Here is a 12,827-nt window from a genome sequence, read left to right as displayed (position 1 = left end):
TGGTAAGGATGTTAATCGCTCTTCAATCAGACACACGCTATTGCAACTATGGCGAGGAATGTTCAGAGCAGGGACTGCTTCCTCGAATAATCACCCCTGTGTCGTCCAAGCAGAGTGGCGCAGTGGAAGCGTGCTGGGCCCATAACCTAGAGGTCCGTGAATTGAAACCACGCTCTGCTACTGTTTTTTTTCTTCCTCAGATATCTGGGTTGGAGAGGAGAGAGGGAGGTAAGTAAATTAGGTGAGGTGATTGGTAAGGATGTTAATCGCTCTTCAATCAGACACACGCTATTGCAACTATGGCAATGAATGTTCAGAGCAGGGACTGCTTCCTCGAATAATCACTCCTGTTTCGTCCCAGCAGAGTGGCGCAGTGGAAGCGTGCTGGGCCCATAACCTAGAGGTCCTTGGATCGAAACCCCGCTCTGCTACTGTTTTTTTTCTTCGTCAGATATCTGGGTTGGAGAGGAGAGAGGGAAGTAAGTAAATTAGGTGAGGTGATTGGTAAGGATGTTAATCGCTCTTCAATCAGACACACGCCGTTGCAACTATGGCGAGGAATGTTCAGAGCAGGGACTGCTTCCTCGAATAATCACCCCTGTGTCGTCCCAGCAGAGTGGCGCAGTGGAAGCGTGCTGGGCCCATAACCTAGAGGTCCGTGAATTGAAACCACGCTCTGCTACTGTTTTTTTTCTTCCTCAGATATCTGGGTTGGAGAGGAGAGAGGGAGGTAAGTAAATTAGGTGAGGTGATTGGTAAGGATGTTAATCGCTCTTCAATCAGACACACGCTATTGCAACTATGGCGAGGAATGTTCAGAGCAGGGACTGCTTCCTCGAATAATCACCCCTGTGTCGTCCAAGCAGAGTGGCGCAGTGGAAGCGTGCTGGGCCCATAACCCAGAGGTCCTTGGATCGAAACCACGCTCTGCTACTGTTTTTTTTCTTCCTCAGATATCTGGGTTGGAGAGGAGAAAGGGAGGTAAGTAAATTAGGTGAGGTGATTGGTAAGGATGTTAATCGCTCTTCAATCAGACACACGCCGTTGCAACTATGGCGAGGAATGTTCAGAGCAGGGACTGCTTCCTCGAATAATCACTCCTGTGTTGTCCAAGCAGAGTGGCGCAGTGGAAGCGTGCTGGGCCCATAACCTAGAGGTCCTTGGATCGAAACCACGCTCTGCTACTGTTTTTTTTCTTCCTCAGATATCTGGGTGGGAGAGGAGAGAGGGAGGTAAGTAAATTAGGTGAGGTGATTGGTAAGGATGTTAATCGCTCTTCAATCAGACACACGCTATTGCAACTATGGCGAGGAATGTTCAGAGCAGGGACTGCTTCCTCGAATAATCACTCCTGTTTCGTCCAAGCAGAGTGGCGCAGTGGAAGCGTGCTGGGCCCATAACCTAGAGGTCCTTGGATCGAAACCACGCTCTGCTACGGTTTTTTTTCCCTCAGATATCTGGGTTGGAGAGGAGAGAGGGAGGTAAGTAAATTAGGTGAGGTGATTGGTAAGGATGTTAATCGCTCTTCAATCAGACACACGCCGTTGCAACTATGGCGAGGAATGTTCAGAGCAGGGACTGCTTCCTCGAATAATCACTCCTGTTTCGTCCCAGCAGAGTGGCGCAGTGGAAGCGTGCTGGGCCCATAACCCAGAGGTCCTTGGATCGAAACCACGCTCTGCTACTGTTTTTTTTCTTCCTCAGATATCTGGGTTGGAGAGGAGAGAGGGAGGTAAGTAAATTAGGTGAGGTGATTGGTAAGGATGTTAATCGCTCTTCAATCAGACACACGCCGTTGCAACTATGGCGAGGAATGTTCAGAGCAGGGACTGCTTCCTCGAATAATCACCCCTGTGTCGTCCAAGCAGAGTGGCGCAGTGGAAGCGTGCTGGGCCCATAAATTAGAGGTCCTTGGATCGAAACCACGCTCTGCTACTGTTTTTTTTCTTCCTCAGATATCTGGGTTGGAGAGGAGAGAGGGAGGTAAGTAAATTAGGTGAGGTGATTGGTAAGGATGTTAATCGCTTGTGAGGACGTTGGGGTTAAGCAGACGGGTGTGTGACTCGCGGAGGAAGATCACAAGAAAGTTGACGCCATGGTCTTGAACAACACTGAATATATTGGAAACGGAACGCGCACACAAGCGAAATAAAAAAATACAAACAGGTCCGACCCACTAGAGTTCGGGAGAGAAGCGGGAGAAATCGACAACGCCACGCTCACAGCTCTGTCCCACAGTGATGGCGCTCTGTCGCCACGGCATCGACGTCCTCGCCGCAGGGTTTCGGAAGACGGCGGACCGGTCGCGGTTCGGCTGAGTCACGCGCCGCTGGCTCCGCTCGCTAGGCCTTGCCTCGGAACTGCGGCTCCCAGGGACGTCTCGGCGATCCGACAGCTTCCCGAACGGCGACGTCGGTCTTCGGTGTCACAGGCCCGTGGACGTCACCCCGCTGGAGCGACCACGAGCCTCGAACCTTGAAAGCCACGAAAGCCTCGACCCGCCTGCCGGTCGTTTTGGTCCAGCTGCCCTCCGGAACCTCCGCCGCTCGCTCCGCTTCCTAGGCCAGCCCTCCATGATGATGCTACTCCCCTCCTGGCACACACCCTCTAATGGAAAATGGCCCGGTCACCATCTTCTTTTTCTTCTCGTGGAACCTGCTCTGCGCCGTCGTCCGGGTTTTTCCCCACTCGTGGGACGCCAGTCATCACATTCACCCCCCTTCTCGAGAGGTTTGTTTGGGGAAACAAAACTCGGCACACAAAAATGTTCACTCATGGCGACACAAGGCACCGAAGGAACGTGCCGGAGTGAAGGTCCTTCGCAGTCAGTCCGAAACAGTACAAAGCAGTCTCTAACCCAATGGAAGGGAAAGCAACAAAAGAAACAGCATTTTCCACTCTTAAATCCACTCTATAGAATAAACTGCCTACTTAAAAAAATCGGACAAAGGTGCCCTCTTCCGTGCCTACTCTGTCAATGGCTGGGAAAGGTTAATCGGCACGAGCAGTCGGTAATAGAGCAGGAGTTAGAGGGAATGGCACACCCGCAACTTCGTCGTTGGGTGCGTGTGGCATCTTGAACCCTGTGGAGGGGTTTCTCTTCTAGGCGCTGGGCGAGAGGTTGACGACCAGATCGATGGCAACACGCCGAAATGCCTCGATCTCCGACATGATATCCCGTGGCTGCTCGGTGCTTAGGCGCAGCCGTCTGACACATGCGACACAATTTTACGAAGCATGCAGTGTCAGCTTGCATCCCAGGCCAGTAGAAGTCCTTGCAGACGCGCTCCATCGTTCGCCTGATACCCCTGTGATTTCCGAGGGTTCCTTGATGGGCCTTGTCCAAGATGATGCCTCGTAGCTCCTTGGGGACGACGAATTGCCTTCTTTCTTTTCCGGAGGGCAACTGATGCCGTCGATAAAGAATACCAGCATTCTTCCCGAACTGGATCACCGCTGCGTTGAATGTCACCTTTCTGCCGACCTCGCCGAAAAACTTTCGGAGAGAAGGGTCTTGCTGCTGAAGCGCACATAAGTCAGCAGAGGTGATATTGCAGAGGATGTCAGCAACGGCAGGTACCTGCGGTATTGTTGTGGGAGCCTCGCTTTTTGCTGCGTTGGTGCGCATGTGGGTCTTCAACCCTGCTGCAGCTCGCGAAGACGATGGCAGGTTCCGACCGCGCAGGTCTTCTGGGACGCGGACGCTGCCTTGTCCAAGCACCGTGCTTGCAATTACTGGTTCCTTTTCGTGAGGCTCCTCTCGTCTGATGTTCCGATTGTCTTTCGTATTGGCATCACCAGTCCCCTCAATGTTCCCTATAATGACGTCCCACAAGGGGTTGTCCATGCAGGACGCTAGTACGCGGCCTGAGAAGAACGGGGAATCGATTTCCACGTCTGCCTCCGGCAGGGACAGACACGTTCGATTTAATAGTTGGACGGTGCTCATGCCTCCTGTAAGCGTGGTGTCAGCAACGAGAGAGCGGTTCACGATGACCGTATTACAGCCAGTTTCTCGCAGGACGACCACGGGTTGGCCTTCCAGAAGTCCTCCCGACGTTGGCATCCTCTCCAGCTCGGTTGTCGGCGTGCTGCTTGCTGGAGACGCTCGCACAGCTTGGCGTCGTCGAGACTTGCTGCATGCCTCTACTGGAGAGTTTTTGGGTCCGGTCATTGCGGAGGGAACCTGTCTCTTGTTCTCTGAGATCCTGACCTGACAGCCCTAATTCTTTGCCGATGAGCATCAACTTCTCGAGATCCATCCTCGTTCGTCACACCCACTTGCCTGCTTAAGCTCTTCAGATGGAAGTAGAGCAAGGTCCTGTCGCGGACGCCAAAAATTGTGAGGACGTTGGGGTTAAGCAGACGGGTGTGTGACTCGCGGAGGAAGATCACAAGAAAGTTGACGCCATGGTCTTGAACAACACTGAATATATTGGAAACGGAACGCGCACACAAGCGAAATAAAAAAATACAAACAGGTCCGACCCACTAGAGTTCGGGAGAGAAGCGGGAGAAATTGACAACGCCACGCTCACAGCTCTGTCCCACAGTGATGGCGCTCTGTCGCCACGGCATCGACGTCCTCGCCGCAGGGTTTCGGAAGACGGCGGACCGGTCGCGGTTCCGCTGAGTCACGCGCCGCTGGCTCCGCTCGCTAGGCCTTGCCTCGGAACTGCGGCTCCCAGGGACGTCTCGGCGATCCGACAGCTTCCCGACCGGCGACGTCGGTCTTCGGTGTCACAGGCCCGTGGACGTCACCCCGCTGGAGCGACCACGAGCCTCGAACCTTGAAAGCCACGAAAGCCTCGACCCGCCTGCCGGTCGTTTTGGTCCAGCTGCCCTCCGGAACCTCCGCCGCTCGCTCCGCTTCCTAGGCCAGCCCTCCATGATGATGCTACTCCCCTCCTGGCACACACCCTCTAATGGAAAATGGCCCGGTCACCATCTTCTTTTTCTTCTCGTGAAACCTGCTCTGCGCCGTCGTCCGGGTTTTTCCCCACTCGTGGGACGCCAGTCATCACATCGCTCTTCAATCAGACACACGCTATTGCAACTATGGCGAGGAATGTTCAGAGCAGGGACTGCTTCCTCGAATAATCACTCCTGTTTCGTCCCAGCAGAGTGGCGCAGTGGAAGCTTGCTGGGCCCATAACCCAGAGGTCCTTGGATCAAAACCACGCTCTGCTACTGTTTTTTTTCTTCCTCAGATATCTGGGTTGGAGAGGAGAGAGGGAGGTAAGTAAATTAGGTGAGGTGATTGGTAAGGATGTTAATCGCTCTTCAATCAGACACACGCTATTGCAACTATGGCGAGGAATGTTCAGAGCAGGGACTGCTTCCTCGAATAATCACCCCTGTGTCGTCCAAGCAGAGTGGCGCAGAAGCTCAGGATTCTACTTCCGGCTTCCGAGCGGAGCGGTCGCAGAATGTCTGGCTCCAGCAATGGGGCGTTTTCAGCGAGCCTTTCGGGCCGCGGCAACAGGTTTGAAGATGACTCTCAGGAATATGCTATCGTTTTGCCACCACTGCCAACAGGACCAGTTGTTTTAAACACAGTTTTTTTTCATGCCGATATGAGGGGACGGCCTTATCACGTCGAACATTTCCGAGACGCGCTAGTGGAAAGAGGCCTGCTTGGCGAAGTGCTCGCGCTCGGCCCGTATCAGATGAACCACATCTGGGCCGCAACTTTCAAGACTCCGGACGCCTCACAGAAAATGCTCACCGAGACAGAAATTGTTGTGAAAGGACGAAAGTGTGTTGTTATCAACCCGTGCAACCGTGACTTCCGTGTGAAGCTTCACTGGTTGCTTCACCATGTACGAGACGACGACATCAGAGTGGCTTTCTCCCCGTACGGCAGCATCATCGAGGTGAGCAGGGAAAAGTGGCGCGCGGAGGGTTGTGGCAGCCAGTGCAGCATGACACGTGTAGGCGTGCTCAGGCTCAAGGCTGGTGTGTCGCCCGAGGACATCCCTCATGAACTACGTATCGCCGGTGCCAAGGCGCTTGTGGTGGTGCCAGGCAGGGCCCCGCTCTGCCTTCGGTGCCAACGCACAGGCCACATCAGGCGTGAGTGCCGCGTTCCGCGGTGCACCTTATGCCGTCGCTTTGGGCACGAAATGGCTGAATGTGTGAAAACCTATGCGACTGCTGCCTCCCGGACGTACAATGAAGACAAGCGTGAGCTCGTGATGGACGAGGCCGAAGCGGAGGAAATTTCTCGTGAAGGAACCAAGGATACGCCCCCTGAGCCAACGCCCACCAAGCAAGTCAAGGACCATCACACTGCTCCCAAAGAAGATACAAGCACCACCGAAAACAATCAGCTTGAAGCTGCACATTCATCGCAAGCTGACGACGTTGGAAAAGGACAGCGCGATGCCACCACGACAGGCGCGGTTTCAACTACTGAGGAGCCAGAGCCCATGGACAACCAGGAATCCGGCGCCAGCAACACCCCAGTCAAGCGCCAGCGAGAAGGAAACAATGGCGACGGCGTGAGCACGGAGGTCACGGTTCCCGATGAACCGCCACCGAAGTCGGCGCCAGGACGACGCTCATCTTTTAAGCCGAAACCAACGATACCACCAGACCGAAGGACCGCTTCGACACCGTGGGCGACGAAGCCACCATAACTGAAAATGCTGTGCGCACCCGGACAATCGACACGACACACGCGGGATGCCACGCACCGGGATCGTGGTGTCGAGGTATGTGAAGCAGCCGCCTCCAATAAGCGAACAATACTTTCGGAAAGACAATACGTAGCTCTGAGTGCGCTGTCACATGCTTCGACTGAAAGGTGAGCATTGTCTGTGAGGTCCACTTGCTTCATTTTTTTCCGATGGCGCCAAATGTAAAGGCTAACCTTCGCGTAGGCACGTTGAACGTGCGCGGATTGTCGGCGAAAAGGCGGCAGCATCAAGTCAAACGCCTCCTCATAGAGAACAGCCTAGACATTCTTGCAGTGCAAGAAACTAAAATTGAAAGCGAAGAGCAAACGGATCGCATGGTGCTTGTTTACGGTGCATTGTTCAATGTTTGCGTTTCCCATGCGGTAGGCACGTCTGGTGGATGCGCATTGTTTCTCAGTAAGGCTATCGGCATTGATGTTGAGCATGTTGTCGCATGTAGTGAAGGCCGCATGATTGTGTGTGATTTTCGCTTTAGCGGTTCAAACTGGCGGGTTGTATGTGTGTATGCCCCTACCCGATCGAATGATAGACAGAAATGTTTTGAGAAAATTGAGCCCTACCTTAACTGCGAGAGAAATGTTTTTATGCTAGGCGATTTCAATTGCGTTTGTAACCCACCCGATAGAGTTGCAAATTTGCCCATCCGCGATACGAGCGCTTTGTACCTCAATTCGGTGGTGCAAGACCTAAACTTTGAAGATGTGGGCTGCCTACTATCGGGCGGGAAACCCACCGAGTATACACATTTTCAAGGACATAGCCATTCCAGGCTAGACAGGATATACGTATCCGCGGGTCTGGTGCCTTTATGCTGCGATTATGAGGTCAAACACATAAGTTTCAGTGATCACAGCTTAGTGACGTTAGACCTGGGATATGGCAAAAGAAAACATAAATTCAACTGGTCTTTGTGGAAGTTTAATGCAAAGCTTCTCCAAGACGACGCTTTCGTCGATAAAGTAAGTCAAAAACTGAAAGCGCTGTTGGACGCAGAGCAAACGGACATCACACCAAAGTGGGAAAACTTTAAACATGAAGTTAAAATGGACGCTATTGAAAGGTCTTCGACACTACGGCATGAGGAGAGGAAAAAAGAAAAAGAACTACAGCTACAACTCGAATTTCTTTTAAGCGTCGAAACAACACAGCCGGGGAAGTTCACAGAAGCTATTAGAGAGGTGAAGGCGCAACTTGAACTGATAGATGCAGATAGATACAGAGGGGCTGCAATACGCGCCCGGGCAGAAAAATTATGGTTAGGAGAAGCGCCAACAAAGCGCTCGCTAGGCGAAGAAAAAAGATACGCAAGGCAGAATGAAATCACGGCAATAGACTACAGCGGACAAGTTACGCAAGACAGCGATACGATCTGCCAAGCGTTCTTACAGCACTATCACGAACTGCTAGGGAATGGGCGGGACCTTGAAGACGGGTTTAAAAGCTGCTTCTTATCGACGATGCCTAAGTTAGACGACAAAGTAACAGAATACCTGGAAGGGCCAATAAGTGTATCCGAAATTGAGAAGACCATTGACGAACTGAGTACGGGAAAATCCCCTGGACCGGATGGCTTAGGGGCCAGTTTCTACAAAGCGTTTAAGGGTGAACTGGGACTGATCCTTTACGCCGTGTTAAAGGAATCATATCAGAAAAAAATGTTGCCAAAATCGTTTAGACACTCGCATGTCGTTCTAATTCCAAAGAGCAACGACCTGGTTAAGTTATTGTCAGTTAAGGGCTTTCGCCCTATTAGCCTTACCAACGTCGATTATAAAATTTTTATGAAGGTTTTAGCGAGTAGGTTGCAAGCAGTAATAACATATATTGTGGGGCCACACCAAACGTGTGGAATAAAAGGGCGCTCTATTCAGACCAACATTCATGTGGCCAGGAGCATCCTAGAGTGCGTGGACTCGCTGGGTGGACACGTTGCTGTTCTACAGCTCGACTTAGAAAAGGCGTTCGATCGCGTTTCACACAAAATTCTTTTTGATATTCTGGAGCACGTGAATGTCGGTTCCGTCATTTTAGAAGGCGTCAGAATGAGCTACTCGGACTGCTCAGCCAGTCTTATTATAAACAAGAAAATAACCAGTAGCTTCCAAATCCTGTCATCCGTTAAACAAGGATGCCCTCTGGCACCTTTACTCTTTGCCCTCTACCTCGAGCCTTTTTGTTTGAAGGTAATTTGCAATGACAGCGTGCGCGGTTTCAGACTTCATGAAAGTGAGGTGAAAATTCTCGCCTATGCTGACGACGTGGCCCTTATGTGTGCTGACAAAGAAAGCGTTCTCGAAGCAGTGAATGATGCGGTCATGTTTTGCAAACAGACAGGTAGTGAGATCAACTGGGATAAAACCACAGGGTTTTGGCACGGTGCGTGGGACAGCACTCCAGCATCTTTTGCAAATGCACAGTGGACCACTATACCCTCACGATACCTGGGAGTGCCGCTTGACCAGTATCGTGACACGAACGAATACTGGGCAGCAGAGACAGAACGGGTGAGGGGGAAAACAGGTAAATGGGGCGGTCGGGATTTATCAATGTTCGGCCGTGCAACTGTGTGCAATTTGTTTCTGGTGGCCAAAATTTGGTATGTACTGCAAGTGCTATACATGACAAGGCTTCATGTGCAAAAATTGCATAGAGTCTTTGCCGTATTCGTCTGGGGCTCCACGTGGGAGCGCACAAGTCGCACAAACCTGTTCCGTTCCGTGAGAAGTGGCGGCTTGGGTTTGGTACACTTATTCTTAAGACAAGTTGTTTCACGTTTTGTTTTTCTACGCGACCAAAGAGATGTCTTTTTGTGCAGTGTAATTCAACTCAGGCTGCGTGATGTTTTGCCAGACTTTGTCGTGTCGTCTTATGTTGTGGGGGGATCGACTGCACGGGGCTATTTAAGAGAAGTTGTTCTAGCATACCAGTTCTTAAAGGCGCGGTTTTCAATAGAATATCTCAGTACTGTACACCGAAGACGACTGTACAAAGATTTGATTGACGTGACACTGCCGGTGCCTTTGTACCGGTCCCTACATTGCGCAGGCCCAGGACAAGACGTTCTAAAAAGAGTTAAAAAAATGCCAGTCCGGTCATCAGCGAAATCCTTTTTCTTTCAACTGCACAGCGGTACTTTGCCAGTGAAACCTTGGCTTCAAGAGAAAGGGCTTTCTGTTCCCTGGGGCATCGACTGCATTATCTGTCGTAAACCGGAGACAATCGAGCACATATTTCTTGACTGCAGCGATGCCGTATTTCACTGGGACATCCTGCAAAGAACTTTAAAAAAAGATCTACCAATAAGCCCTTATGGCATACGGTTTTTGCCAACCGAAAACGACGAAGGTGTGCCTTATGACATGTTCCTTGTCCTCAGCCTGCACAGTATATGGAAAACGCGTATGGCAGTGCGTCACGCTGATGTCAACGCACGTCCGGCGAGGGAATACTTCAAGGAAAGCGTCGCTTTTGTAAGAGATGTTTTCGAGGCCCAGAGTGAACCACCAGCGTGGATGAACGTATTGAACGAACTGGTATCCCTCAAGCAGTTTTAACCCACACGCATTTGCCTGAGGTCGGCAAGTGCTTTTAAGCTTGTGTTGTGCAAAAGTTGTATTGCATGTTTTGTACCAAGCCGGTAATAAAGAAAAAAAAAAAAGCAGAGTGGCGCAGTGGAAGCGTGCTGGGCCCATAACCTAGAGGTCCTTGGATCGAAAACACGCTCTGCTACTGTTTTTTTTCTTCCTCAGATATCTGGGTTGGAGAGGAGAGAGGGAGGTAAGTAAATTAGGTGAGGTGATTGGTAAGGATGTTAATCGCTCTTCAATCAGACACACGCCATTGCAACTATGGCGAGGAATGTTCAGAGCAGGGACTGCTTCCTAGAATAATCACTCCTGTTTCGTCCCAGCAGAGTGGCGCAGTGGAAGCGTGCTGGGCCCATAACCTAGAGGTCCTTGGATCGAAACCACGCTCTGCTACTGTTTTTTTTCTTCGTCAGATATCTGGGTTGGAGAGGAGAGAGGGAAGTAAGTAAATTAGGTGAGGTGATTGGTAAGGATGTTAATCGCTCTTCAATCAGACACACGCCGTTGCAACTATGGCGAGGAATGTTCAGAGCAGGGACTGCTTCCTCGAATAATCACCCCTGTGTCGTCCCAGCAGAGTGGCGCAGTGGAAGCGTGCTGGGCCCATAACCTAGAGGTCCGTGAATTGAAACCACGCTCTGCTACTGTTTTTTTTCTTCTTCAGATATCTGGGTGGGAGAGGAGAGAGGGAGGTAAGTAAATTAGGTGAGGTGATTGGTAAGGATGTTAATCGCTCTTCAATCAGACACACGCTATTGCAAGTATGGCGAGGAATGTTCAGAGCAGGGACTGCTTCCTCGAATAATCACTCCTGTTTCGTCCAAGCAGAGTGGCGCAGTGGAAGCGTGCTGGGCCCATAACCTAGAGGTCCTTGGATCGAAACCACGCTCTGCTACTGTTTTTTTCTTCCTCAGATATCTGGGTTGGAGAGGAGAGAGGGAGGTAAGTAAATTAGGTGAGGTGATTGGTAAGGATGTTAATCGCTCTTCAATCAGACACACGCTATTGCAAGTATGGCGAGGAATGTTCAGAGCAGGGACTGCTTCCTCGAATAATCACTCCTGTTTCGTCCAAGCAGAGTGGCGCAGTGGAAGCGTGCTGGGCCCATAACCTAGAGGTCCTTGGATCGAAACCACGCTCTGCTACTGTTTTTTTCTTCCTCAGATATCTGGGTTGGAGAGGAGAGAGGGAGGTAAGTAAATTAGGTGAGGTGATTGGTAAGGATGTTAATCGCTCTTCAATCAGACACACGCCGTTGCAACTATGGCGAGGAATGTTCAGAGCAGGGACTGCTTCCTCGAATAATCACTCCTGTTTCGTCCAAGCAGAGTGGCGCAGTGGAAGCGTGCTGGGCCCATAACCTAGAGGTCCTTGGATCGAAACCACGCTCTGCTACTGTTTTTTGCTTCCTCAGATATCTGGGTGGGAGAGGAGAGAGGGAGGTAAGTAAATTAGGTGAGGTGATTGGTAAGGATGTTAATCGCTCTTCAATCAGACACACGCCGTTGCAACTATGGCGAGGAATGTTCAGAGCAGGGACTGCTTCCTCGAATAATCACCCCTGTGTCGTCCCAGCAGAGTGGCGCAGTGGAAGCGTGCTGGGCCCATAACCTAGAGGTCCGTGAATTGAAACCACGCTCTGCTACTGTTTTTTTTCTTCCTCAGATATCTGGGTGGGAGAGGAGAGAGGGAGGTAAGTAAATTAGGTGAGGTGATTGGTAAGGATGTTAATCGCTCTTCAATCAGACACACGCTATTGCAAGTATGGCGAGGAATGTTCAGAGCAGGGACTGCTTCCTCGAATAATCACTCCTGTTTCGTCCAAGCAGAGTGGCGCAGTGGAAGCGTGCTGGGCCCATAACCTAGAGGTCCTTGGATCGAAACCACGCTCTGCTACTGTTTTTTTCTTCCTCAGATATCTGGGTTGGAGAGGAGAGAGGGAGGTAAGTAAATTAGGTGAGGTGATTGGTAAGGATGTTAATCGCTCTTCAATCAGACACACGCCGTTGCAACTATGGCGAGGAATGTTCAGAGCAGGGACTGCTTCCTCGAATAATCACTCCTGTTTCGTCCCAGCAGAGTGGCGCAGTGGAAGCGTGCTGGGCCCATAACCCAGAGGTCCTTGGATCGAAACCACGCTCTGCTACTGTTTTTTTTTCTTCCTCAGATATATGGGTTGGAGAGGAGAGAGGGAGGTAAGTAAATTAGGTGAGGTGATTGGTAAGGGTGTTAATCGCTCTTCAATCAGACACACGCCGTTGCAACTATGGCGAGGAATGTTCAGAGCAGGGACTGCTTCCTCGAATAATCACCCCTGTGTCGTCCAAGCAGAGTGGCGCAGTGGAAGCGTGCTGGGCCCATAACCTAGAGGTCCTTGGATCGAAACCACGCTCTGCAACTGTTTTTTTTCTTCCTCAGATATCTGGGTTGGAGAGGAGAGAGGGAGGTAAGTAAATTAGGTGAGGTGATTGGTAAGGGTGTTAATCGCTCTTCAATCAGACACACGCTATCGCAACTATGGCGAGGAATGTTCAGAGCA

At 51.1% G+C, this 12,827-nt stretch overlaps 3 non-coding genes across 3 annotated transcripts; all 3 read left to right on the top strand.

Moving 5' to 3' along the window:
- Positions 1 to 861: 861 nt before the first annotated feature.
- Trnam-cau (transfer RNA methionine (anticodon CAU)) lies at positions 862 to 933 on the top strand. Its single transcript has one exon. It is a non-coding gene; the product is annotated as a tRNA-Met (tRNA).
- Positions 934 to 1,612: 679 nt separating this feature from the next.
- Trnam-cau (transfer RNA methionine (anticodon CAU)) lies at positions 1,613 to 1,684 on the top strand. Its single transcript has one exon. It is a non-coding gene; the product is annotated as a tRNA-Met (tRNA).
- A 10,678-nt stretch (positions 1,685 to 12,362) lies between these two features.
- Positions 12,363 to 12,434, top strand: Trnam-cau (transfer RNA methionine (anticodon CAU)). The gene has a single exon. It is a non-coding gene; the product is annotated as a tRNA-Met (tRNA).
- The last annotated feature ends 393 nt before the right edge of the window (positions 12,435 to 12,827 follow it).

This window comes from Haemaphysalis longicornis, unplaced genomic scaffold (assembly GCF_048455015.1).
Source record: "Haemaphysalis longicornis isolate Haplotype H1 unplaced genomic scaffold, Haemaphysalis longicornis Haplotype H1 scaffold_99, whole genome shotgun sequence".
Lineage (NCBI taxonomy): Eukaryota > Metazoa > Arthropoda > Arachnida > Ixodida > Ixodidae > Haemaphysalis > Haemaphysalis longicornis.
Note: the sequence above shows the minus strand (reverse complement) of the source record. Positions and strands in the feature narration are given on the sequence as shown.